Below are 27,073 nucleotides of genomic sequence, written 5' to 3'. Positions count from 1 at the left end.
GATGGCACAGTGAATATAGCATGAGTCCTAAGTTCAAATCCAACTTCAGATACTTAACATTTACTAGTTGTGTGGCCCTGGATAAATCACTCAATCCCAATTGCCATGAAAAAAAAAAGACTTAACAAAGTGGGGAGAGCTGATATGTATGCCAAGGAATACCTTTGTCTAACATTAAACTTATCATGTAATTTATTAAACACATATCAGGCAAAGATCTTTAACATTTTTATATTATGGATCCCTAAATGACCAGCAGGATGAATACAGAGAGGCTTGGAGAGACTTGCATGAACTGATGCTGAGTGAAATGAGCAGAACTAGGGGATCACTATGCACTTCAACAACAATACTGTATGAAGATGTATTCTGATGGAAGTGGATATCTTCAACATAAAGAAGATCCAACTCACTTCCAGCTGATCAATGATGGACAGAAACAACTACACCCAGAGAAGGAACACTGGGAAATGAATGTAAATTGTTAGCACTACTGTCTATCTACCCAGGTTACTTATACCTTTGGAATCTAATACTTAATGTGCAACAAGAAAATTGGATTAACACACATATATTATATCTAGGTTATATTGTAACACATGTAAAATGTATGGGATTGCCTGTCATCTAGGGGAGGGAATAGAGGGAAGGAGGGGAAAATCTGGAAAAATGAATACAAGGGATAATGTTATAAAAAAATTACTCATGCATATATAGTGTCAAAAATTTATAATTATAAAATTAATTTAAAAATATGTTATAGATCCCTTTGGTAGTCTGGTGAAGACTTTTTTTTTTCAAACAAATGTCTCTAAGGGCATAAAATAAACACATAAAAATTGATAAAGAAAATCAAATATAGTAAAGTATAATTTATCAAAGTAATAAAAAAAAAAATCACAACTTCCAGCTTCAGAATTCTTGGATTAGGGTTAGATAAATATAAAAGAGTATGAAAACAAAAATGAAAATTTCTATGTCCTTATACAGTGGGAAAGAACGTCATGCAGATAATATACACAATAGGAAAAAGTCTAGGAAGGATCAAATTTTCAAACTGGATGGTATCTTAGAGGTTGTCTATCTCAATCACCTTATCCAACAGATAAGGAAATTAAGGTCCTGAGGAAGTTTGGCAACTGATACAAGATGACAGAAACAGGAAGTGGCAGATTAATATTTGAATCCAGGTCTTCTGATTCCAAATACACACAGTCATTTTTTTACTGACTCACATTGCCTCTTAAGGCCTTGTTATTATATTTCCATTTCTTCGTAAATCCCTATAATCATTAACTGCACTGAGTTCTAGGGCAGGATTAGTCCTGGGTATTTTATTTTATTTTATTTTTTTCCTGAGGCTGGGGTTAAGTGACTTGCCCAGGGTCACACAGCTAGGAAGTGTTAAGTGTCTGAGACCAGATTTGAACTCCAGTCCTCCTGAATTCAGGGCTAGTGCTCTATACACTGCGCCACCTAGCTGCCCCCCTGGGTATTTTATTTATACCAATAAAGTATCTTCATGTTCCATTTAATTCAACAGAGATTGCCTATGCATCGGAGGTACAAAGAATACTCCATTAGACAATGGGAAAATATGAAATCTTTAGAGGAGCTCACAATCTAATTGGGATAAGATAGTAGACATCTATAACCTGCAAAAATATAAACATTAGAAAGAAACAGAAAAAGTGCTGAGAGATCTACTCTATTCCAACTATTTTATTTTGAAAATTACCCAAAATTTCACTATTGAAAATAGAAAGACATCATAAAAATTGCCCAAAGAAATGTGTCCTTCCATAAAAATCCTCAATAATTATAAATGCTGAAGACAATTTTGGGGAAATAAAAATGCTTAAGCAGTTTAAAGAAAGTGTCATCCCTCCAAAAAACCCTAAAAGCATTTTAATATCTCTTAAAATAATGTAAAACACTCTACTCTCATTTCATATAATTATCTCTTAGCATTGTTATATGTTTGCTGTTTTCCTAATATGTTTTATGAAAAATAAACTTTCTTTCCTTTAAAAACCAACACCACAAATATAATTTCCCTCTTGTCTATTTCTAATTGAAGAGCTCTCTATCAAGAAACTTGGAAAAATGTGTAAATACTGCCCTGGAGCTTTTTGTCAACCATAAATTTGGGAAATTAGAGTTTCTTGTCTTGCTTAATGAAAAGTAGCTGAATTAAATTTTGTTTTTGATTAAAAAAAAAAGTTTTGGAGAATCTTTTTAAATAGCCATTGGCAAAGCCCACAATTCTAATGCTGAAACAATGAGATCTCTTTTCCACATTATCAATCTTCATTCTCAAGATGAATGCAATTGTTTGAAGAGTTGCAATTACATTATCCCTTGGTACTTTATCTTTCACATTTGACTTACTCAACAGTTAACAATGAAAAGGCCAAAGCAATTGTGAGTAAATTTTTATCTCTAATAATAAAAAGTTCATGGCATTGAATTTCTTGGTATCGGGCATCATTGCCTCCAATAATTACAAAAGCAGCAGTTTTATAAAATTTTGCTGGTGTGAGAACATGTCAACAACACATATATATATACATACCATATTACAAGTTTTGATCAGTAGCATTTTATCCAATTCTTTTAAGTTTTGATTAAACTCAGGAAGGGAGATACTCTGACAGTTATATAGGATATTCCAAAAGTTTAACACTTAAAACATCATTAAAACTTTTGGGACACCTTGGAGAATTAGTCTTGACTTAATTATTTTAGAAAAGGATAAAAATGATTTTTGTTCGAATAATAACAATAAAAAAGATATAAAAAACACACATTATAAGTGAGGGCCAAATGAACATAATTTGAGTAAAATGAAAAGCACAAGTGGTTAAAATCATTCAGAGGGCCTTTGCTCATTCTGTCCCTTAAGTTCCTCACTATGAATCTACCAGTGGGCTGAGGGCTTTTCTGATTTTTTCTTAATATCATAGAAATATCAATGGGGACATATAGATTGCTGTCTATTGGTTATCTCTTGCACCTATCACATGACCAAGGCATCATTTTTACTTGTATAATTCTTTGGTAATAACTTTTTACACTATTTTTTTTGTTGTTGTTGGGGTTTTTTGGTAAAATTCTAATGCTTATGCTCTAATTTATTTTACAGTTAGTTGTATTCATTTCTTCTCCCTGCTTCCTTCATTGCCCAAGTATAGATCCTCGGAAAGTGATGTGGTATAGTATATAGAACACTAGTTCAAATCCAACTCCAGACACTTGCAAGATGTGTTATCCTGAAGATGACTTCATGTCTATTGCCTCAGTTTCCTCAACTGTAAAATGGGAAGTATGCGGTTCTCTGAATAGGTTCTAGGTTTTCCAGGCACTGAACCTGGAGTCAGGAAGAATTATCTTCCTGAAATCAAAGGTCAAACACTTACTAGCTAGGTGACCTCTTAACCTTGTTTACCTCAGTTTCCTTATTTGTAAAATGAGCTGGAGAAGAAGACAGCAAACCACTCCAGAATCTTTGCCAAGAAAACTCCAAATGGGGTCATGAGGTCACTCCTGACTGAAAAATGACTCAACAACACAACAAAAAAAGGACAGTACCAGCACTCACCTTGCAGGGTTGTTGCAGGGATGATATGAGATAATTTTTCACAGTGCCTGGCATGTAGTAGATGCTATGTAAGTATCTGTCCCCTATTCCCTTCCTTGCACTAAAATACTTAATAAATATTGCTTGAATGGACAACATTTAAAAGATAGGCTTTCCCCTTCACATGAAAAAGTTCCAAACCTTTTATTTTCTCTATAAAATACATTCCATTATATCATTGTTTCCAAGTACACTACACAATAAAATATTAACTTCTAAGAAGGTCTGTTTCAGTTAGGTTCGAATGATGCATTCCTGAGAAATTTAAGAAATGAGTAATGGGGAATGTACATACTCAAGAATCTCTCAAAATTTTACTTTCCAAAATTTTATCTTTCCTTCTGTACCATATTTATAACAGAGAACATTCCTAAATATAAAATAGCTACCTCAAGCCCTGTAACACTGAACTAAGAAAAAAGTTCTTTCAGAAAGAAATATTTAATATTTGTTTCCCCTTTTGGAAGATATTTTATTTTATTATTTTAATAGTATTTTATTTTCCCAAATACATGCAAAGATAGCTTTCAACATTCATCTTTGCAAAACCTTGTGTTCCAAATTTTCTCCCTATTTCTCCCCTCCTCCAAGACAGAAAGCAATCCAATATAGGTTAAACATGTATAATTCTTCTAAACATATTTCCATATTTGTCATGCTGTGCAAATATAATCCGATTAAAAGAGAAAAAAAATGAGAAAGAAAAAAAAACAACAACAAGCAAACAAACAACAACCAAAATATATGCTTTGATCCACATTCAGTCAGTTAAGGAGGTAAATAGAATACTAGAAAATTAGGTATGATAGCTCTTTGGAGAAAATTTAATGGAGATAGAAAGAAGTACACTTTCTTCTCTGCAGTTCATGGAACCTATACAAAAATTGACCATGTATCAGGACATAAAGACCTTAAAATCAAATGCAGAAGAGCAAAAATAGTAAATGCATTTTTCCAGATTACGATGCAATAAAAATTACATTCAATAAAAGGTCAGGAGAAAAAAGACCAAAAAGTAATTGGAAACTATATAATCTCATCCTAAAAATGATTGGGTGAAACAGCAAATCATAGACACAATTAATAACTTCACCCAAGAAAATGACAATAATGAGACAATATACAAAACTTGTGAGATGAAGCCAAAGCTGTAATAAAGGAAAATTTTATAGCTCTAGATGCTTACTTGCATAAAATAGAGAAAAAGAAGATCAATGAATTGGGTTTGCAACTAAAAACGGTAGAAAAGCATCCACTTTTAAGCACAGTAACTCTCTCTGGATGCAAATGGCACTTTCCATCACAAGCCTATTAGAATTGCCTTGAATCATTTGGTAGGCATTTTAAAGAGCCTACATGCCTTAATACAGAATTACAATAATGTAGTAAAAAGAGGTCTAAAGTGAACTTTAAAGTCAACTTTACCATAGAAACATACTACTTCTGTGACTCCTCTATGGAGAGGTTGTACACTTGTCTGCAAAATACAGGGTTTGGATTCAATCACTTCTAAGGTCCCTTGAACTTTCAGTCTGTTTTCCTAGGCTCCTGTGATTTGAATGGTCAGGAGTAAGGCTCATAATCTCTCTGAACCTTGGTTTCTTCAACTATACATTAAAAAAAAAACCAAAAAACAACACTTGTAGGACAGATACCAGAGGGTTTCATGAAACAGATACAATTTGCAAAGCTTTTTTACATTATATTAAAATGAAACATAAGTTTCAGTTATTATTTCTTTCAGAATCATTTTCCTTATACTAAACATAAAACTTATTACAATGCACAGAGGATTTAATACATTCCCTAACCAATTCTATCTAATTATCTAGATTTGAGTTCTATTCCTGACAGTGTCACAAAAAGAGTCTTCATCACATTCTATTGTGCCTTTGGGCCTATAAATTTCCTAATCTACAAAATGTGGGGGTTGGATTAAATCTCTAATATCTCTTTCCTCCAATTTTTCTATCTTCTTGGGCATATTTTCCTTACAATTCCATAGTGCTCCCACCAAACAAGCAAAACTATGCCTTCTTAAACAAACCAAATTCTTTTTAAAAACCTGGTGCTTCTGCCTCAATGTTATTCATATCTGATCTTTTTTTCCTATAACCTATAATGACAATATATCCTTCCACAAATGACCTATACTAACCTCTTCTTCTCATCTAGACATCTCTGTGATGTTGCTGTTAAAATAATATCTCTCTTCATCTAATTTGCCTCTCCAAACATGCAACTTCTTTATTCAGAGAGTCTCAGTAACTGATTATCAATTTCCAAATTAAAAGCAAGTACTTCTCATCGTTAAATATTAGATCTTGATTTTATAATATTCACCAACCCTGCTCATCCTTCTCTCTTCCCTCACCATTAACTTCTTTTCTATGTCTCTTGCTCACTCTTCTTTCTCATTTGAGGAGTAGAGAAGCCCACATCATTGTTCATGTCAAAGTTTAGTTTATAGTATTCTTATTTGTATCATTAAGTAATTACATTAGAGCCTGGTCTTGTATTTTGGTAGGATCAAATTGAAAAAATCTCTTCTCAGCATGTCATTGGAACCAAATGAAATAAAGCACAGTAAGGCAAGGGGCAGAAAGTAGACTATCTTTCCAATTTTCTTCCTTACTCTAATTAGTAATAAAGAATGGTGAATCTATGGCCTCAAATCTGGTACAAGGCTATAGTATTCCATACTGACCAAGTTGACTCCTTTGTAAAATGGAGAGGTCAGGGAAATGAAACAATGAGGAGTTACTTCTGGAATATAGAGTATTCTTAAGTAATTTAAAAATTTAGCTTCCAAAAGTACATTTTAAAAAATTAATTGACTAATAAGAACAATTCAAAGCAAAAAATATATTCTCCAAATCTCTTGACATTTATGCTCTGTCCAGAGAATGATGAAGTGTCAGGCATACTTTATGAATCAGTGACTATAAAACTGGTAAAATTCAGGGGCCAAAAGTGATCATTTTGGTAAAAAAAAATGGACAAGTATAACATATTTATGGGATAACTGAGTTTTCTTAATTAATAATATACTTTGGCTAAATAAGTATCAAAATGAAAATCTGCTGTAAAACAAAACATGAAAGTAAGATATGAACAAAAAAAAGTATATCACATATGCTTCAAGAAGAAAATGTCCTTAAAAATATGAGCAGTTCAAGTTTGAGGGTAAACTAAAAAGCAAAAGTTTAAAAATAGAAACAAAATTAGCAAAAACTTTATATGCTAATGAAAATTTATGTAAAAGATATAAAGCTTTATGATTACGCTAGACAGGAGAGAAAACCAAACAAAAATTCCCAGTATTATTATAAATGATAAAATGCATTTTTTAAAATAGAGCTTCTAGAGCCAGTAAAGTTGTATTAATAAATGAGTCAAAAAGTATTTATTAAGGGTTTATGATTTGTCAGATGCTGGGCTAGGTCCCAGGGCTAGAAATCCTCACTTACAAAGAGCTTATATCCTAATGGAGAAGATGAGAACAGATATAAATATAGTAAGCATAAAAATGAAGTGAATAAATATAAATAATTAAAAATTAGTTAAGTACAAAGTAATAACTTACCTTATATCAAATATCACTCGGAATAAGTAAATGATTAGACTTCAGAGCCACATACAAACATACCATTATGATTTGCCCCTACAATTTTTTTCCATAAAAGGATTTCATTTTTAAAAAAATCTTTATATTGACAAACACGACATCAGTCTTGCAGTTGGTATACAACAAATGACAAATATGCATTAATGGTAGTTCTCAGAGCCTCTCACAGCCCAAAGAATGAGAAAAAGTCAACTGGATTGTTACGGAAGTATGTTCATTAAGTTGTTGAAATAGCTATATAAATATTACTCAATATTTCTATTACAGGCATGTTATGAAAAATGCAAGTATATTAATATTCCTTAAGGAGAAAATTCAGTTAATATAAAAAGTTAGTAAAAGTCACATTGAATATACTGTATAGAACACCATCATGTCACTAGCATTTAATAAACAATAGCGGTAAATGGTAAGATTTGAAACGAAGAATATATGACTATTATTTAAATGTTTTGGATCTACAAGCTTGTTTCTGCTTCCAAAAAAAATTTTACAAATTAAATTCTATGTAAACCTTGGGTCAATCTTTTTATTAGTTTACTTCATCTAGTCTGTTCTTCACTGTTGTTATTATTCAGTTATACTCTCTTGGTGGCCCCATTTGAGATTTTCTTGGCAAACATACTGGAGGAGTTTGCCATTTTTCTTCTTCAGCTAATTTTATGGATGAGGAAATTGAAGCAAACAGGGTTGAGTGACTTGCCCCAGGTCATATAGCTACTAAGTGTCTGAGGCAGAATTTGAAGTAAGGCCAGGCACTCTATTCACTGAGCCACTAGATGTCTCCTTCCTAGAAAGGTTATTTTATTTACATTTAGATGTCCTTCAAAATATGACTTTGTGATTTATATGAAGTTAAATGGTTAACTCACTTTGTTAGAAGCTGATGCTAGTTGTTGGTACTAAGACCAGTATGAAAAAGTTAAGCTTCATATTTTCCACTTAAAGATGTTCACTCATAACCCCAGACAGTATCTCCAAGAGACATTGTTATTACAAGACAATGGGAATAGCTCAATGCAAATCTATTACTACTACTTTGGAAATGTGAGTTAAAAAGCATTCCATAACAATAATGGTTTATATTTTATAGGATTGTGGATATGATAGAGTGTGGATAGGATAGACTGTGGATAGAGCTGGAAAGAAACTTCAGAGACCATGTATTCTAAGCCACTCATTGGTGAGATGGGGAAGTTGAAGCTCAGAGAAGCTAATCAGAGATAAAATTTGAATCCAGGTCCTTTGACTCCATACTTAGAGCAATTTGTGCATTGCCACCAATATCATAGGGAGCTTGATAGCTGGCAAAATATAATATCATATTTATAATCATACTGAGAAGGAAAGAACCAGAGCTAATCTAAACTGCTTTGTTTACAAATTAAGAAATTAAGGCCCAGGAAATAAGTGACTTGCCTAGGATCACACAACAATAACAAAATACTTTTGAACAAAAGAGTTGTGATTCATGGAATCGGTCTCTTTAATCCCATTGCTTTCTACTAAACCACTAGATTAGGACAATGGGGATAAAGTAATACCAACTGAGGTTAAAAGTTATTGTTATAAGATATTGTTATGCAAGAAGATGTCTAGTTCAAATGAGAAAGGAGAAGGGAGGCAGAAAGATAATTAAAGAAGCAAAGAAAGGGGAGGAGAGAAAGAATAGAAGAGAAAGAGGGAGAAAGATAAGGAAAGAAGAGGTAGCAAATTAAGAGAATGGGAAGAGTGAAGTGATGGGGAAGAAGTTGGAGAAAAAGGGAAGGGGAGGAGGAGAGAGGATTGAGAGAAGTGGAGTGGGGAAAGAGGGAAGAAGAGAGGAGGGTAGTATGGGAGAGATTGGGAGATACAAAGTGCAAAGGTCTGGTCTAGCTCCTCTTGTCAGGATAAGTAAAAGTCCTTGCCCCACGTGTGGACGCCAAATGTAGAGAGCTATCGTCTCCAGAAGCTGCTGGATCGCTCTCTGGGAAGAGATCTGCTGTGTCTTCTACTCAAATCTCTCCGACAGATTCTTCTTCCTGTAGTGAACCGTTGTCTCCAGGCAGTTGCTGTTAACTCTTGTCCTTAGAAGTGACTTCCCTTCCTGCAGAGAGCCCCGTCAGGCCTGATGTAATGCAGAGAGTCTTTCTTCTTGAATCCTGGCTCTGAATCTCCTCCAGCTCTTATCCTTCTCCAGGCCGATCTGCCCTGCGCCCAGTGCTGTCCTCTCTTTTATTCTCCCAGAGAATGGGCGTGGGATAATGCAAGGGCTTCTGGGAAGAACCACCTCAGCCAATGAGCTTGCCCCCTCTTATCAAGTCAACCTGAGTTCTCACCTTATAATTGTCCAGAAAACCTGAATTCTCACCTTGTCACCCTCCAGACAACCTGAGTTCTCACTTAGTAATCCTAACATCTCCCCCTTTCTTTTGATTTAGAACATAGGACAGTCATGACCTTGAAACATAAATCCATCAATATGGGAAGTATTACAGATAATTACATAAATGACCTTGAAACATAAATCCATCAATATGGGAAGTATTACAGATAATTACATGAATTACATAAGCACATAGTAACATAGTAACATAACACATGCTAGAAGTATATAACATAATCATAATCAAATAATCATAAATTGAAAATTTATAAATGTCCATAAGTCCATTGTCCATTAGTCTCATCTTGTGTGAGGAAGTCCAATGATTCCTGCTGGTTTTTAAAGTTCTTTAACAGTCTTCTTATTATCCATGATCTTTCAGTGTCAGATGTTTCTTAGATCTTCTCCTTTATTTTGAGGTCTTTCTCTTTTTCTGTCTCTCTCTGGTGGACAAGGCGAATATGACTCGTTGGCACCCATTTGATTCCTTCTCCTGCTGAAGAAATACAAGCAAACCCTCTCTCCCAAGCAGTTAACCTATCTAATTACCTTCTATTTACCACTTTCTAAATCTCTTCTCATCATCTGGCAATTACATTGGAATTGTTTGCACTGGACACAGCCCTGTTGGTTTAAAAGGCCTGTATTCTCCCCAAGTGTAATCCATTTTTGCAATCTGATTGCCTTTTGGCTCACTTATCAGGTAATCCCTTTCTACCATGTGATTACTTTTCTGCTGGTTGATCAAATCAGAGTCCTGACCTTCTAAAGGCTCTTTAGGTGTAACATCAGCTGCCATCATGCCCCAAGTCTTTTTTGCCTGGGGCCCTGGATCTGGGCCCCTCATCCTATTTCCCTGAATTAGTTTACACTCTGATGCCCAATGGAGTCCTCTGTTGCATTTTGGACATGGGGTTTTAGGTCTTCTCTCACCCTGTCTTCTCACTGTATCTCCATACCTACACTGAGCTCTTAGATGTCCAATTTTTCCACATTGAAAACATCGCCGAGTTTCTCTAGAAGTCCCTTGCCAGGAGGGACCCTGTCTTTCCACATTCATCATTGTCCGGGTGTAAAAAGCATTTGTTCCCACTGTAGCACAGCGTCTTATGATCTCCTCTAAAGGAGCATCTTTGTCTAATCCCCATATAATTCTTTTGCAAATCTCATTGGCATTTTCCTTAGCCAGATGTCTGGTCATTATTTCTGTAGCTGAATTTTCTCCAATAGTTCTTTTGACAGCAGTTTGCAAACGTCCCACAAAATCTGCAAAAGGTTCATTGGGACCTTGCTGTATTTTAGTAAAAGCCTCTCCACGATCTTTCTGTCCAGGAAGGACACCCCAAGCTTTTATTGCAGCCTTAGCAATTTGTTCATATATTGTCATGGTATAATTAATCTGTTCCGAATTCTCTCCATACTGACCTTCACCAGCTAAGTGCTCAAAAGTGAATTGTGTGTTAACTCCTATTTCCAAATTGCATCTGACTTGAATTTTACATAATTCATGAAATTCCGCAAGCCATAATAAATTTTCTCCAGGTTCCAGACATGTCCTTGCTATGGATTTCCAATCATTCGGGGTTAGGACTTCATAAGACAAACCATCTAGTAACATTTTGACATAAGCTGATGTAGCCCCATAAAGGGTACAACCTTTTTTCAAATCCTTAATTGTATTCAAATCTAAAGGTGCATATCTTCTCCTTTTTTTACCTACAGAGTCAGTATTTTCAATCACAGGATATGCATGTATAAAATCACTTATATCCTGTCCTTCTCTCTTAGCTTTAACCAATGCTTTTTCTAATCTTGTCATAGGCTTAGGCTTCTTCACAGGCAATTCTGTTTGTGTTTCTGCCTCTTCCCCTCTTTCTTCCTCCATCTCTGAAGGTGGGGTTGATGTGGGCCTGTCAATAATCTGTTCTCTAGGCAGGGTTGAAGCTTCTTCAAGAGAATCATACCATAATTCCTCATTTAAATCCTCTTGCTCTAGGGAAAGATCTTGATCTTTCCTTTTTTCCTCACACTTCCTCCTCTGTTCATTTTTAGAACTTTTCCTTCTCCTACAACTTGCTTGATAGTTTAAGGCTAATTGAACTATGTTGTAGATATAAAATACTTCTGCAGAAATTGAACGAGGCCCATTTTTTGCTTGAAATTCTTTCATTTCATATCCCACTAGCTTCCATTTATCTACATCTATCTTTTCTTCCTCTAAGAACCAAGGGGATGTGCGTCTTAATGCAGCCAAGAGTTTAGCAATCTGTACCCAGGTTACAAGTAAACTCTGCTCCTCAATTATCTTGATTATACTCTCTATAGTACCACTCCTGAATGGAGCTGAGGTTGCGTCTGGGGCTGAGGTTGAGTCGGCTGAGGTCCAGGGATTGAATATAGCTAACATCTGCCCCATTTCAGCTATAAGAGATTCCTGGTTTAGCCCTTAACAAGTTAAGTTCCTTATTTATCTATTAGCACGCTCACTTAATCTTTAACAAAGTTTCCTCGTTACTCACGGTTCTGGGTCAGAGAGACTGAGATCTAGATTGGAAGCTTTTCCACTGGAATCAGGACTGTGTCTGTCCCTGTTCGGGCGCCAAATTGCAAAGGTCTGGTCTAGCTCCTCTTGTCAGGATAAGTAAAAGTCCTTGCCCCACGTGTGGACGCCAAATGTAGAGAGCTATCGTCTCCAGAAGCTGCTGGATCGCTCTCTGGGAAGAGATCTGCTGTGTCTTCTACTCAAATCTCTCCGACAGATTCTTCTTCCTGTAGTGAACCGTTGTCTCCAGGCAGTTGCTGTTAACTCTTGTCCTTAGAAGTGACTTCCCTTCCTGCAGAGAGCCCCGTCAGGCCTGATGTAATGCAGAGAGTCTTTCTTCTTGAATCCTGGCTCTGAATCTCCTCCAGCTCTTATCCTTCTCCAGGCCGATCTGCCCTGCGCCCAGTGCTGTCCTCTCTTTTATTCTCCCAGAGAATGGGCGTGGGATAATGCAAGGGCTTCTGGGAAGAACCACCTCAGCCAATGAGCTTGCCCCCTCTTATCAAGTCAACCTGAGTTCTCACCTTATAATTGTCCAGAAAACCTGAATTCTCACCTTGTCACCCTCCAGACAACCTGAGTTCTCACTTAGTAATCCTAACAACAAAGTGAGGAGAGAGACCCTTGCGGAGAGGGAGAGATGGGGGAAGGAAGTAAAGAAAAGGGGAAGGATGGGAAAGGGAGGAATAAAGAGGGAAGGGGAAATGGAGGGTATTCCCAAAAGAATATTAAAAAGCAATATAAAAAATGACTGGGAAAGCTATTTTCCAAAGTAGGCCAGATAAATCATCAGTTTAGATGTGTAGACTGAAGAAGTTGCCATCCTGGTAGCAGATGCTGAATGAAGTAGAGAGAGTCTTGGATTTCCCAGAAGCCCTAGGATAAGGTGAGATTTAAAAATCAGAATGAAATTTAGGGAGCAGCAGCAAACTCCTTTTTCTTGCTCTTTAAAAAACAAAAAACAAAAATGAAACAAAACTGTTCTTCCTTTACTGCACCATGCTGCCTCAAGTAGTAAGAATGTTGAGAAACTCACTATGCTATCTTGATGTTCTCAAATGTCACAGACAACAGGGTGTAGATGCTAATGTTTAATATTCATTTGAACAAAAATAATCAAATAACATGGCACTGCTTATCATAGTCATATACTTCTATCTAACAAAACATTTCCTAAACAGAGAGCAAAAGCAGTGATTGTTTCAGATTAATTTTATTGGTATAGAGCTTTATCTTGCCATTTTGCTAGAGAGGGTTTCACTAAAGATGAACTGATTAGCTCAGAGTTTGGGAGGATGGATAAATCTTTTGTGGAGAAGATACCTTTTGTATGTGACATGTAAAATATTCAATTTTTAACTCATTCTTACCGTTTCCCCTTCACTTTTCTTCTGAATAGAACCCAAGGATATAGAAAATTGGTTTTGGTGTTGTAGTTTCATTCTTCATAAACCATTAATAGCTGTCTTATGGGAGAAGCACAGATGTGCTGTCCAAGGCAAGACTTCTTAGAAAATATTTCTGAACCCTAACCATATTAGAGGAAGAGAATGTTCCTTAGCAATGCCAATGCCAGAGCCTGTCTCAAGGGTAATCCCAAGTTTGAATGCTTAAGAATATGTCCATATACTGATAGAAAGAGAATTTTCTTAGCAACATGACTCTTGATGATTGAACTTGTGGCTCTGGCACCAGGACAAACAGTAACAAGGGATGAAAGCTGCAAAAAAAGCATGAGATGACTTAAAATTGAAATGCCATACATACTGAAATGTCTTTCAGAAAAATCAAGTTCTTTTTGGCTTGAAAATCTCATGAAAGTTTTCAAATGTCGAGAGAACCAAGATTTCTATGGTGCCAGATAAGCCCCAGAGTCAATTTATACACACTGAAGAACTATTTCTGCATTAAGAGCAATTGCTTTCTTCATTAAAAGGACCTATAAAACATATTACCTAAAATGAATGATAAATATTTATAACTGTAGCTGGTAGGTTCCAGTTATATAGTTACTATGCCATTAAACTGGAATGATATGGAATTGGAGGGGGAAAAAAGCAAGCTCATAAAAGCATTTCATTTTGTATCAGACCTGCAATTTAATCTAATGCAACTTTGAATATTCTTCTCTCTCTGATTCAAGTCAATAAAAAAGTCATCTTGACTTTTCAGTCAGGCTAAAAAACCATTAACTCAAACTACAAGGTCATCAAGATTAAAATAAAATCAAGACATTGCCCTTCTGGGTCTTTTTCCAATAATGCCAATGCTTCTCAAGCACATCCTTCTAACATCAGCTCCAGTTTATTCAAATATTAACTTGCTAGAATTTTAGCCTTTGCTCTGTTGTATTGTAAGTTTAACTTTTACTTCTATATTTATATATTATCGTTTTATTTAAAGAAGCAATAATTTGAATTTTCCAGATATTACTGACAGGTTAGGAAGTAATTTAAAGATTGAAGGAGAGAGCTTTAAGGGATGTACTTTTAAAAATTGGAATTAAATTAATTGGAGAGAAAACATTATGATAGAAAGTCCTACATTTTGGGTCCTGACACCACTGTTTATAATAATCACTGACAGTTTCATCTTCTGAATATTGAAAATATTCATACCATAAAAGTCAGAAACACTAAACAGATAATAATGTAGAACATTAACTTCATTTATTTTGTGCATACTTGTTGATGGTCTAGTCAGTTACATATTTTAGGCTCTACCCATTTCCTTTCCAAAAAACAACAGCATAAGGTGAACAGTAAAATTTCTATACAAAGGTGTTTATAAGGCTGTTTTTTGAGAGGCAGAAATTGTATTGAGGGTCAGGGGGGAGGGGAATGCCATATAATTCACTTTGCTTTTCATATACCAAAGAAAAGACAGCAAAGTGCAGTAGAGATCCTGCCTTCAAGCCAGCAAATACATTCAAGTTCTGATTCACTTCTCAGAGCTTTTAGAGCGTCTCTAATTAGCAAGGGTCTCAACCTACATTGATAGAGAGATTTTCTTTGCTTGGGTATACCCTATGCCAATGAAATCATAGGTTTAAGTTCTATCCTTATTAAAATATTCTATTGAATGTCAATATAAATTAGATTAATTCAAATAAATAAAAGATAATTTTTCAGTCATTCTCAGTCTCTACTAGAACTCTTTGTCCATCCGCTCTCATTCACTTATGTAGTTGTAATTTGTGTGTACCATTCTTTTTTTTTCCCCCTGAGGCTGGGGTTAAGTGACTTGCCCAGGGTCACACAGCTAGGAAGTGTTAAGTGTCTGAGATCAGATTTGAACTCGGGTCCTCCTGAATTCAGGGCTGGTGCTCTATCCACTACGTCACCTAGCTGCCACTTGTACCATTCTTTAAATCAGCACATAGTTCTTATGAGCCCACCAGATTAGAAATGAAATAGTCTTTTGTCCCATTTCCCTGAACCCCAGAATATCTAATAATATCTCCCACTTAAACTAAGATAACTTTCATATAATTATCATTTGTTATGGTTATTCACAGAGTTTCCAACTTCACCTTGCTAGATTATATACTACTTAAAAGTAATAGTTATATCAGTTAAACTTCCTCTCTTTCTTTGCATACTGCACATCACCATTTGGGGGCTAGGGAATAGGACAGGACTGCAAAGTGGGAAATTTTGGAGGTTCTGACATTTATAGTCTTACATAGCAAATGGCTTCCTCTATTTTCACTGTAGAAGTAGAAGTAACAGTTGAATATGCCAAAATGGAGCATTTCCAGAGATTATTTAGCACTTCCAGGGAAAAGGGAAGTCTGTTACCTATAAAAAGCTCTGTGGAAAGAGAGACCAGAGATTATTAGGAGTAGAAAGGATATTATTAGTGTACAAATAACATTTGACCAGTAAGAAGGGTATTAAAGAAGAGGATAAATGGTATGTCCTAATTGTGATGTTGGTCTTGGGGAGGCTCTGTTGTGGTGTCATTGTGATACCATGACTCATGGCCTGGTAATGGGTAATAGCAAGGGTAATGGCCCTTGCTGTTACTCAGCTCAGTCTATAACATGCATTGATGACCTAGGAATGATAAAGTTCTGAAATAAAATCTCACTTAGTACTATGCATTGCAACAAGACCAACTGACCTTGCTTCCTGTTGCCATCTCTAGAACTACTATTGACAGTACTAGGAATTCATAACATAAGAAAAAATTATTGGATTTAGCATCTGCCTTAGAAAGCATCCAGTCAAATAACCTGATATTATGGAGGGACTCAAAGAGTTTGAGTCACTTATCTGAGGTCCTCCAGAGATTAAATGACAATGCCAAGATCTGAACAAGATTTTTCAACTTTTAAGTCTAGTATTCTTTTATCTTACTCAGCATTATCTATATAACAAAACCGAACTAACCTCATTTTAAAAATGACTTAGCTTGGACAAAATCATTTTTATCTCATTAATTTTCCAAATATTAATCCCAAAGCTCTGGAATTTTGGGCCTTCTTGGCAGATGCCTTTTGCTACTATGAGATACTAACAAAAGTTTAAAATTTAAAAAAAAAGTTTCCCACCACATTGATGACAATAAATAAAAGATGGGCTTCTCTCTCAAGCTGTCCACTCTAAAGAAAATTCAAAATGGCAAGAAGAATTATTATTAATAGAAACTCTGTGCTAAGCATAGTCTGATGTCTTCTGATAATTTCTTCATCAAATGTGGCCAGGCTAAAACTTTCCTAACATTCTTTTCTTCTACTAAGATGTTTTCTTCTTCTCAAGGCCATTTTTTCCCATACAAAAATGTTTCATCATATTCTGAGATTTAAAAAATTGTTATATCATAATTTTCCAAATATCTGGTAAGAAGATTGAAGTTTCTTTTAAAAATCATTTCCATGTGATGAATAGACTAAAAGGTAAGAGGAAGTATGGTACAACTCTATGAAAGCAGGACAATCCTAAGTATACCTGGAGCATGAATACATTTCAAAAAGATCCTGTGGCATTCAGCTCTGCCACTCTAGGTATTATAGGCTTTTAGAAGAACATTTGATTGCATAATTGACATCAGCACATTTTTTCATACATATTAAAATCTCTTAGCTCCAAAGCAGAAACACCTACAATGCTAAGTATATTAGTTGGGACCCTGTCTTACCTGTCTTAAGGAATTCTTTGTAAATGAATTCATAACATCATCATCAATAACAGCAACTACTACCATGACAATGATTGTGGAGTAAATAATCCAATAGGATTACTAGACATTTTATCCTTACCTGTTTTATGACAAAGATGAAGTTCTTATATGTACAAGTGTATGTGTGTGTCACAAAGCAGAATTACTAATAAGGGTGAAATTCTAATATAAAACCAATATTGCAATTAAAACCAATACTACTTAGCCTTTTTCCTAACCTTCCTTTCAGTGGTCACATGTTATTTGAATACTAATAACAGCCTTTTTACTCATAATAATATCTGGTCTCTGTTTCCACAAAACATCTTATAGGCTAACAAATTCCTTTTTCTGTGGAAGTGCTAAATAACCCCTGGAGAAATACTGGCATACTCAACTGTATGTATCTCTATCTATCTCTATATAAACTGTTTGTATATCTATAAAATTCTATATCTACATATAAAACTATCTCTATATTTATTTCTATCTACATAAAACAGCATATCAATCTCTCTTTCTATTTACTTATGACATAACAAGTCAGTCACAAATCAGAACCCTTTATATAAGGAAGAACAGGCATATAAATTTGAACTCCAAAATGATCTCCTTCCTATCTCTATGTATTTACAAATGCCATCCCTCAATCCTTGTAGTTTCTCATTCTCAATCACGTCTTGATGAAATTTCTCTTTCCCCACTCATCATCAGGTTATTCAGATAGATAACATATGACATTATGGTCCATTGGAGGAGCTGTGTCCAAATCCCTCAACATGTGTTTATTACTTATATATGACCACAGTTTGGGTCCATTTTTTCCCATCTGGAAAATAAGAGGGGTATACTGGAAATTCTCTTGAGTTCCTTTTCTGAGTAATGACAGAGATGTGAAGGGAAAAATAGAACTCTTAGATAAAACACTAGATACTCATCTTTCCTACTTTACTATTTAATAGATTATATTGTTGCAAGGCTGGAAAAAAGTAAGAAAGTGTTTTAGAACAACCAGTGGGGAACATCTGAGAAAAATAAAATAGCATTTATATTGCTATTTTGAGGAATTAAGAATGAAATTTAAGTATATGAAAAAGTAAGAGGAAAATAAAAAATTTAAACACTGATATAAAAGTTAAAAAATACTTGTTTTGTGAGGCAATCAGGGTTAAATGACTTGCTCAAGATCACAAAGCTAATAGATGCTGAGAGTCTGAGGTAAGATTTTAATTCAAGTCTTCCTGACTCCAGCTGGTGGTCTATCCACTATGCTGATTTTCTGTTCCTAGTAAATATTTTTCAAAACATGGTAGGTAGAAAGTTTAAGAAAGCAAGTGAAAGTGAGGAAATATAAAGGTATGCAATGCTTAGAGAAAAATACATAAAAAGAAAGATAAAAAACATAATCTGTATTTTGACTGAGAAGCTACCAATTTTATCTGTGACTTTAGAAGGAAATACCAAGAAGAATGGATTAAAGTTCCAGAGAAGCAGATTTCAATTAAATAATCTAAAATTTGTAGTATCCCAACAATAAAAGGGACTGCTTGAAAAAACAGTAATTCCCTATCACTGGAGGAGGTTAAACAATTATCTGACAGGAATGTTTTAAAAATGATTCTTATTTGGGGAGAAAGGACAGGGTAGGGGCTTTCCACTTTACTGCCAGTGGTCAGAAAAACACTGCAATTTGTTATAATCAAATTTTCCATAGCATGAACTTTAATATAGGTGAGGCTATCTTGGATTCATCCAAGACAGTAAAGTACAATAACAAGTTCATTATAAAAATCTTGTCTTCTGTGGAATTCTCATAGCAGAATCCCTAAAGCCAAGTGGAGGTTCTCATGCACTTTAACATATAGTTATGTCTTAAGTTGAAGTGAAAAAGTCAGGGAATAGTTGTTCCCTTTGGATGAGATTCTAGATTCCAGACCTTTAGTTTCATTTCCTCACTGACAACCAGAGACTCTCAGACCATTCCTGTTAGGGCTCTGCTCTGCTCAAGTTTTCCAGGAACTGTTAGAATTTCTTATCTATGACTTGATAATTCCAGTTCCACTCAAACACTTCTATACCATTGCCTGACATTCCTCTCCTGTTCCAACCCCACCTCCTTAAAAATACAATTTATTCTTGACTGTTTTAAGATAAAATTATGATGATAATTCCATATTAACACTGCTTTCCTCCCACTTCCAGCTTCTTCTCACTGGAAAAATCTGAAACAACTTTTCTCTGAAGAAGGTCCATAGGTATATCTTTTCTTCTTCTGAAATGGGATGAGTTTTGTTTTAGATTTCTTTTTTATATTGTCCGGCCATAGTCATTAATTCTTAAATTAAACCTCAAAAGTTGAAATTGGGTAAATAACTTGTTGTCTTTTTAAAAAGCTAGTTTTTAAAAATACAAAAATAAAATGAAAAATTATTTACAGTGGATACTGAACTGAAAATTGGTACACTTAAGTTCTGTCTATAACTATGCATAAGAAGTTGAACAAATCACTTAACTGCTTCAAGTCTCAGTTTTCTCACTGGGGAAAGGTAAGGATTCATCTAGATGCTATCTCCTTCAAATGCTATAAATTTTATCATGTGATGTATACAAAGTTAATTGTTGAATAATTATGAACACATATTTACCACCTTGACCTTAAAATTAAGAATGATGACAAATCAATTAGTATCAGAAATGGGATGAAAATAATAATAGTAATTTCTCTAGGGAAGGGTTCAGAATCAGTACTGCAAAATGAATAAGGGGCCATTCTTAGATTCAGGAAGAACTGGGACCAAACTCTGCTTCTGACATACCAGCTATGTAACCACAGTTGTTAACCTCTCATTGTACCAGGTATCCCTCCAAGAGTATAAGTTCCAAAGCTATTCAGTTACTTATGTGAATTGGTGGAAGAAGTTCTTTATCCTGAAGAAATCATAAGTCAGCATCTCTCTTCAAAATAAGGTACTGCAGAGAATAGGCCCTTAAGAGATATTTTTTCTCCCTTCTCTCCTTGCTTCCTTCCTTTCCTTCTTCCTTGCTTCTTTCCTTCATTCCTTCTTTCTTCCCTTTCTTTTCTGCTCCCTTCCTCCTTTTTTCCTCTCTCTTTTTTCCTTCTTTCATTCTATCTTGTCTGCCTGCCTTTCTACCGTCCTGTATTCCTGCCTATCTTCTCTCCTAAAATTCTCAGGTACTTTTTTCTCTTTCAATGCAGAGCAAATTATTACTAGATAATATAAACAGTTAATGTAAGAAGATTGATTTTATTATGCAAAGCCACCTTATTTTGTGCTATGAAAAAATTATTAAGTTTTGCATTTGTTTCTTATTTCATAAAGGATTTTAAATTACATGCTTGTATTGTTTTTGCTTTGCAATGCTGTCGAATACTTTTGTCTTGGTCTACCATGCAACACAAAGCAAGGAATGATAAGAATATTAAATAAAATAAAGGTATTTCAAAGTACATTAGTTATAATATAGATTTGATGTTGTGGACCAAAAACTGACTATATTTGCTCACATACATATTTTTCCTTGAAAATTGCTGTATTTGAAGAAATGACCATTAACTTACTTTGTCTCAACATCTTGAATATATTCAGTCTAAGAACTTAAACAATTAGTAGCACAATAAAAAATACATTAGTTACAAAAATTATTCATTTTGAGAACCAAAACATTGCTCCAAAAAGTTTTTTTTATAAAAGCATTATCTTTTGTCCATCCCTGAAGTCTTAGTTCTGAAGAAATATGTTCAATTAATATACCCCTTCTGTCAAAATCATGCATAGAGTATAGAATTTTTCTGTCATATCATATTTATATTCCATCACATGATGATCTGGATACTTCTTATATTTGTGATTTCCAAGCCTTCCAAAATTTTTCTGAATGCCCCAATCCAACTTTCTTGCCTCTTCTTTATTTGATCTACTTAAAAGGTGACTGTAAAAGGTGACTTAATGAACATTTGAAAAAAGATCAATGTAGGATTGGGAAAATCCATAGAATAAGAATATATACAAATATGATCTTGCTTTGAATTGGCCTGTTACCTAGTGTCACACAAGTTTATTGAACTCTCTTGAAGATGAGCAGAGAAAAAAACACTTGATTCTTAAAATGATACTTTTCATCACCCTGAATGATCTTATTATTTATTATCAATATCTTCTCTAAAACAAGGAATGTGGAACTGAATACAATATCCCAGATCTCTTCTGGTCATGGTAGAATGGTGTGGGATCATTTCCTCCATAGTCTCAGTCACTATCCTATACAATCTTAATGAAGATTTGAATCGCATTACCATTCTTCCTAAGATAGTAAGTTGTAAAATAGTTGTTGATCTGTTTTACCAGAGAGAGTTTTCTCATTGAGACTTCCCTAAGCCAATGAAATCAAGCAACTACCATGGAACAACTACCATGACAGCAGCAACAAAATCACACTCATGACTTATACTGGGCTTGTAAGCAGAGGTATGCCTAAGCCAGCTCAAACTGTTTCCAGCATGACATTTTTATTTTCCAGAAAATTGGCCAATGTTATTAATCTGGACTTGATTTATTGTTTTGTTGATTTCTTGACTTAAGAAAGTGATAGAGAAAATGTACATTATTTTCCTCCTAAGATCTGGTGGTTGAATATTTATATATCTATGGCTTGTAGTTCACTAAAACTCTGAAATCTTCATATACATTGCTGTTTATCCATATCTCCTTGATCTCTTATTTGTGACACTGCTTTTAAAAAACAGAAATGTAGGTATTTTACATTTATTTCTATTAAATTTCATTTTATTAGATTCCATTTGATGTTTTAGCCTATTAAAATGTTTATAGATCTTGACTATATATTCACTATACCTCCCATCTATGCCATTTATACATCTGACATGAACTTCATGCTATTCCTTTATTCAACTCATTCATAAAAATGTTGAAAATTACATAGTAAGGCCTAGATCCCTGAGCCTCCAGTCAAAACTTTCTTCTAAGTAGCCATTGAAATACTAATACCTACTCTGAGGTTGGCTATTAAATTAGTTTCAAAATCCAGCCAACACCTCTCCATCTTACTCACAAGACTAGCATGAGAAACTCTGTCAAATGCCAGATTAAAAAAGATGTGTGATATCCACCAGAGATGGAAGGAAAGCTGCCAAAATTCCAAGTCTCATAAGTAGGTCATTTGGCCCTCAGCCATTTACATCAAACTGATTGACAAATCCTTTTCCAAAATCATTCATGTATGATTAGTATTTTATTTTATTATTTAAATATAGTCATATTTATTTTGTTAAATTTTCCCAATTACATGTAAAACAATTTAACATTCATTTCTAAGAGTTTTGAGTTCACAATTCCCTCTCTTCTTCTTGGGAAGATCAGCAATTTTATATTGATTATACATGTGAAATTATGCAAAACATATTTTCACATTAACCAACAGCATTTTACTGTAGCAGAATTAGAATGGAGATTTCTGGTACAAAACAAGACATACACTGGTACTAAATAACTATTTCTTCTTGAACCAATTTTTCTTGCACAGCAAGATAAATTTATAAATATGTAAACATATATTGTATTTAGCATAAATTTTAACATTTAACATATATTAGATTGCCTACCATCTAAGGGAGGGGGTGGGGGAAAGGAGGAAAAAATTTGGAACACAAGGTCAATATTGAAAAATTACCCATGCATATGTTTTATAATTAAAAAGCTTTGAGGCAGCTAGGTGGCTGCTAGGTGGAGCAGTGGATAGAGCACCAGCCCTGAAGCCAGGAGGCGAGTTCAAATCTGGCCTCAGACACTTAAGACTTCCTACCTATGTGACTCTAGGCAAGTCACTTAATCACAATTGCCTCAGCAAATAATAAAATAAAACAAATAAAAAAAGAAAAATAATTTTTAAAAAATGAGGTACTCTAAGTTGCGATTCTCCTCTCCACCCCTGAGATAGGATAGGTCAGATACATATGTTATTTCCGAGCTACATTGTCCTCATTACAAACAGGAATTTTCACACATAGGGATATTCCACAGGGACACATTAAAATATCATACAATGAAATTCCACCCTGTAGTTAAGACTTTAATCTGATGTTAATGAAGTATTATAGAGTTTACAATACTCTTTATGCATTATATCATTTACTAAGACATCTGTGTATCATGATATGATTACCCAGAAATCATAGAAAGGCATGGATTCTTTAGACTAGTTAGATTATTTCAGTAAACACACTGATGACTCTTTAACTAAATCACTTCCCCTTTAGTTCAAGCCAACACATTTATCAGTGTCCCATATGTGCAAGATGCTGTGGATGACAAGAAGACACAGGCCCTGGCAGCAAGGGGTTAAGACCTACATGTTATAATGACATCTACGTCCAAATGGGAATATGAGCCAATTTTTGGTCAAGGCCTTCTCTTTTTTGTCACTTGTGGGAGCTGACATCCACCTCTTCACGGGAATTAGCAGAGTATGGTTTTGTTAGTCGCAATGAAGGGAAAAATTATATGTTTCTTCACTACATCAAAACTAGATTATATCCCATAATGACCACCAGGCTATACCATCTACCACTCTATTGTACACTTTAAATAAGTGGTGTCTCCCCTATTTGAAAGTGAGGTCCTTAAGAGTGAGGATTGTCTTAATTTTCTATTGGGATATCTCCAACTATAACACAATATTCAGGAAAGTATTTAATAATTTTTTAAACTCATTTACTCATAGCATCACTATTACTCCTATTTCTTTAGATGAATCATATGTTTTCTCTTAATCACAATCGAGTATATCACAATTGAGTGCATGAGTAACACCCATGTACTATTCTAAGTAAGTACATGTTGGCTTGGAAGAACAAGGATCTTCAAAGTTTGCCAAACTATGGCCTTTCAAAGATTAATTTTCTATTTTCTTTTAGGGGGTATCCAGGAAAAAGAGGCTTCACACATTCCCACAGTGGTTCATTCAGGAATGATGTACTACATTCAGGAATCATCAAGAAGATCCTTCTTCTTTGCTAATCAGTGAAAACCCTTCCTGAATGTGAGTTTCTTTCTTTTAATTTGGTCTCATTTTGACAAAGATCAACCAGCCAATAAATCAAGCTGACAAATAAGCACTAATGTGCCAGGTGCTATTATACATTGCTTATTTGCAGAAAAAAAGGGGAATTCTTCTTCATCTTAAGAAGTTAACATTCTTTTGGGGGGAGGCAATGTGCACATATGTAGGCACAAATACAAATACATATCAGATAAGACATAAAGTGATTGCGGGAGGGAAAAGATACTACAAACTGGGAAGTGGGGAAGAGGGAGGATTTGGAACAGTTTTATGTAGAAGCTGGTGCTTGTGCTAAATCCTCCAAGAAACTAGGGATTCTAAGAGGCAGATGTGAGGAGGAAGAACATTCCAGGCATGTTGAAGGTGATAGGGGGATGAGGAATCATTTATATAATAGCAACATACAAAAATGGGGTGCTGTAAAGAAAGAACAGGAAACTAGTCTGAAACAGGTCACAGGAAGTGACTCTAGTTCTAACTTCTTCAAGCTAAACAACCTAAATTCCCTTAAAAAACTTTCTGAATAATTTTCTCATACTTTTTTGCTCATGTGTGAAAAAAGCACCTTGTAATAAAAGGGGCAGTGGATTTTTGAGAGAGGGGGACCTACCCTGAATCCTGACCATGGAGCCATTTTATCGCTATAGAACTGATATAAGTTACCTACCTCTCTGAGCCCCAGTTTCCTCATCTCTAAAACTGCTTCTACTGTATCCTTTAGTTCATTGTTTTTCTCCATACAGTTGCTGAATTAACTGGATCTGAATATAATATTCTCCTAAAGAAGCTTTAGCAGTTCCCCATTCCTTCTTGTATCAGTTCTTCATATTTCTGTTGTCATCAATCTATCTGAAGACCTAGTGAAACCTATTGACTGCCTCAAGATAATATTTTAAATGGATAAAATAGATAGGATTATAAAGGAAAGCAAGTATTGAAATATATTACTGAAAAAGGTATATATTTTTTAAAGTTCAAGGACCATGAAATAAGAAATTTTGTGAGGATATAATATAAACACCTCAGTTTGTCACTTTTTCGATCTGACTCCTACTTAGTTTTCCAGGGTTATTCCCATTATTTTCTTTCTCAATTTCACATTCCTCTCAAAATATCTTACTTACTTCTGAAACTCTATCTTCTATGGTTATGGGTGTAGGTGATGGAGTAGATATATTGTTGGATCTGGTGTCAAGAAGATGAGTTCAAACTTGTGAATGTGACCCTAGGAATGTCAGAAATTCTGTTTGCCTCAGTTTTTTCATCTGTAAAATAGTACCTATCTTCTAAGATTGTTGGGAAGACAAAATGAACTTTGTAAAGTGCTTTGCAAACATTCAAGTGCTACATAAAAGCTATCATTATTATATTTAATAACTGTTATGGGTTAGAACTCTGAACTTGAAACAAAGGATTCTTATAAGGTGCTTAAGTCAGTGGAATTGATAGAGACAATGGTTATTTAGCATGGTGCTTAACAGTTCTCTAGTTCAGTACATGTACTTGGTACTTACTAGAGTTGTACAAGATTCACACCTATGATGAGAGAGCATATAAACTCGGACAAACTCAGCTATGTTCATTCAGAGACAAGCTGACAGAAGGCTAGAGGCTGAAGGGTGGAGCACAAGACCTTGGACTCAGACAGATTCATCCCATCCCACACCACTTTGGTGGCAGACTCTTCTCCAATTCGCGCTGAAACCAAGATCTGGAAGGCCTCCAGAAAACTAATCAAGCTCCAGGTGAAGGAGATAAGACTTTGAAAGGGATAATAAAGGATTTGGACGTTAACACCTGGCTACACTTGTGGGTGATTACTGAACTGAAACAAAGGCTGCTCCCAGAGACCTCAAGAAAACCCAACTAGAGAACATTACATTTTGGCGAGAACATTACAATTAACTACTATTTTGCACAAATTATCTTTTCTGCCAGAAACACACTCTTTTTTATTTATATTTGAATAATTAGCTTATTTCAAGCCTTATCACAAGTATTACTTCCTAGGGAATGATATCTTAGTCCCCCACTAGGTAATTTCTCTCTATTAGAAGCTTTTGTTATTGACTTATTGGTATGTGTTCTTTCTACTTAATAGAATGTTAGATCCTTGATGGCAGGAAATGCTTTCATTTTTGTCTTTATAGTCTAGTAAAATGTTTTTCAAATACCAACTACATAGCGTTTTATGAATTGGATGATAACAAAATAATAGCTCACATTTATGTAGAGTTCAACAGTTTGCAAAGCATTTTTCTTACAAATAACCCTGGAAGGCTTTTAATACTATTATTAGTATTTTCATTGAACTTCTGAAAACTGTTATCCATGATCACCTATCTAGCAAGTGTCCGAGTTAGTATTTGAAGCTCATTCTTTTGATTCAATTTTAGATCTCAATCCACTATATGATAATGTCTTCTTAGAATTATAAATGAATCTCATTTTTCTTGGCAAAAACAAAAATACAAGGGAATTATAAGACTTCTTGAATAACTGGTATGAAAATACTCTTTTATCACTTTTAATTATGAAGATCGGTAATTGCCAAAGGGATGGAGCAACATAAGAAAATATTTTCAAATTAAATATGTATATACTCTTGATTTTTAGCCTTCTCAAAAAACACTTAAG

The 27,073-nt window shown here is 34.7% G+C and overlaps 1 protein-coding gene and 1 long non-coding RNA gene across 6 annotated transcripts in view; one reads left to right on the top strand and one right to left on the bottom strand.

Annotated features, from left to right (window-relative positions):
• Positions 1 to 27,073, bottom strand: part of ZNF385B (zinc finger protein 385B) — a 520,340-nt gene that overhangs the window by 272,740 nt on the left and 220,527 nt on the right. The gene's annotated exons all lie outside the window — the stretch shown is intronic.
• The window catches only part of LOC141562804 (uncharacterized), a 38,539-nt gene that overhangs the window by 6,872 nt on the left and 4,594 nt on the right, over positions 1 to 27,073 (top strand). Inside the window, exons 3-5 of the long non-coding RNA XR_012488256.1 lie at positions 19,541 to 19,593; positions 20,195 to 20,305; positions 24,291 to 24,415. This is a non-coding gene — a long non-coding RNA (uncharacterized LOC141562804). The remainder of the gene's footprint in view (positions 1 to 19,540; positions 19,594 to 20,194; positions 20,306 to 24,290; positions 24,416 to 27,073) is intronic.

Source organism: Sminthopsis crassicaudata, chromosome 3 (assembly GCF_048593235.1).
Source record: "Sminthopsis crassicaudata isolate SCR6 chromosome 3, ASM4859323v1, whole genome shotgun sequence".
NCBI classification, from domain to species: Eukaryota; Metazoa; Chordata; class Mammalia; order Dasyuromorphia; family Dasyuridae; genus Sminthopsis; species Sminthopsis crassicaudata.
The sequence above is the reverse complement of the archived record's forward strand: the minus strand, read 5'-3'. Positions and strand labels throughout refer to the sequence as shown.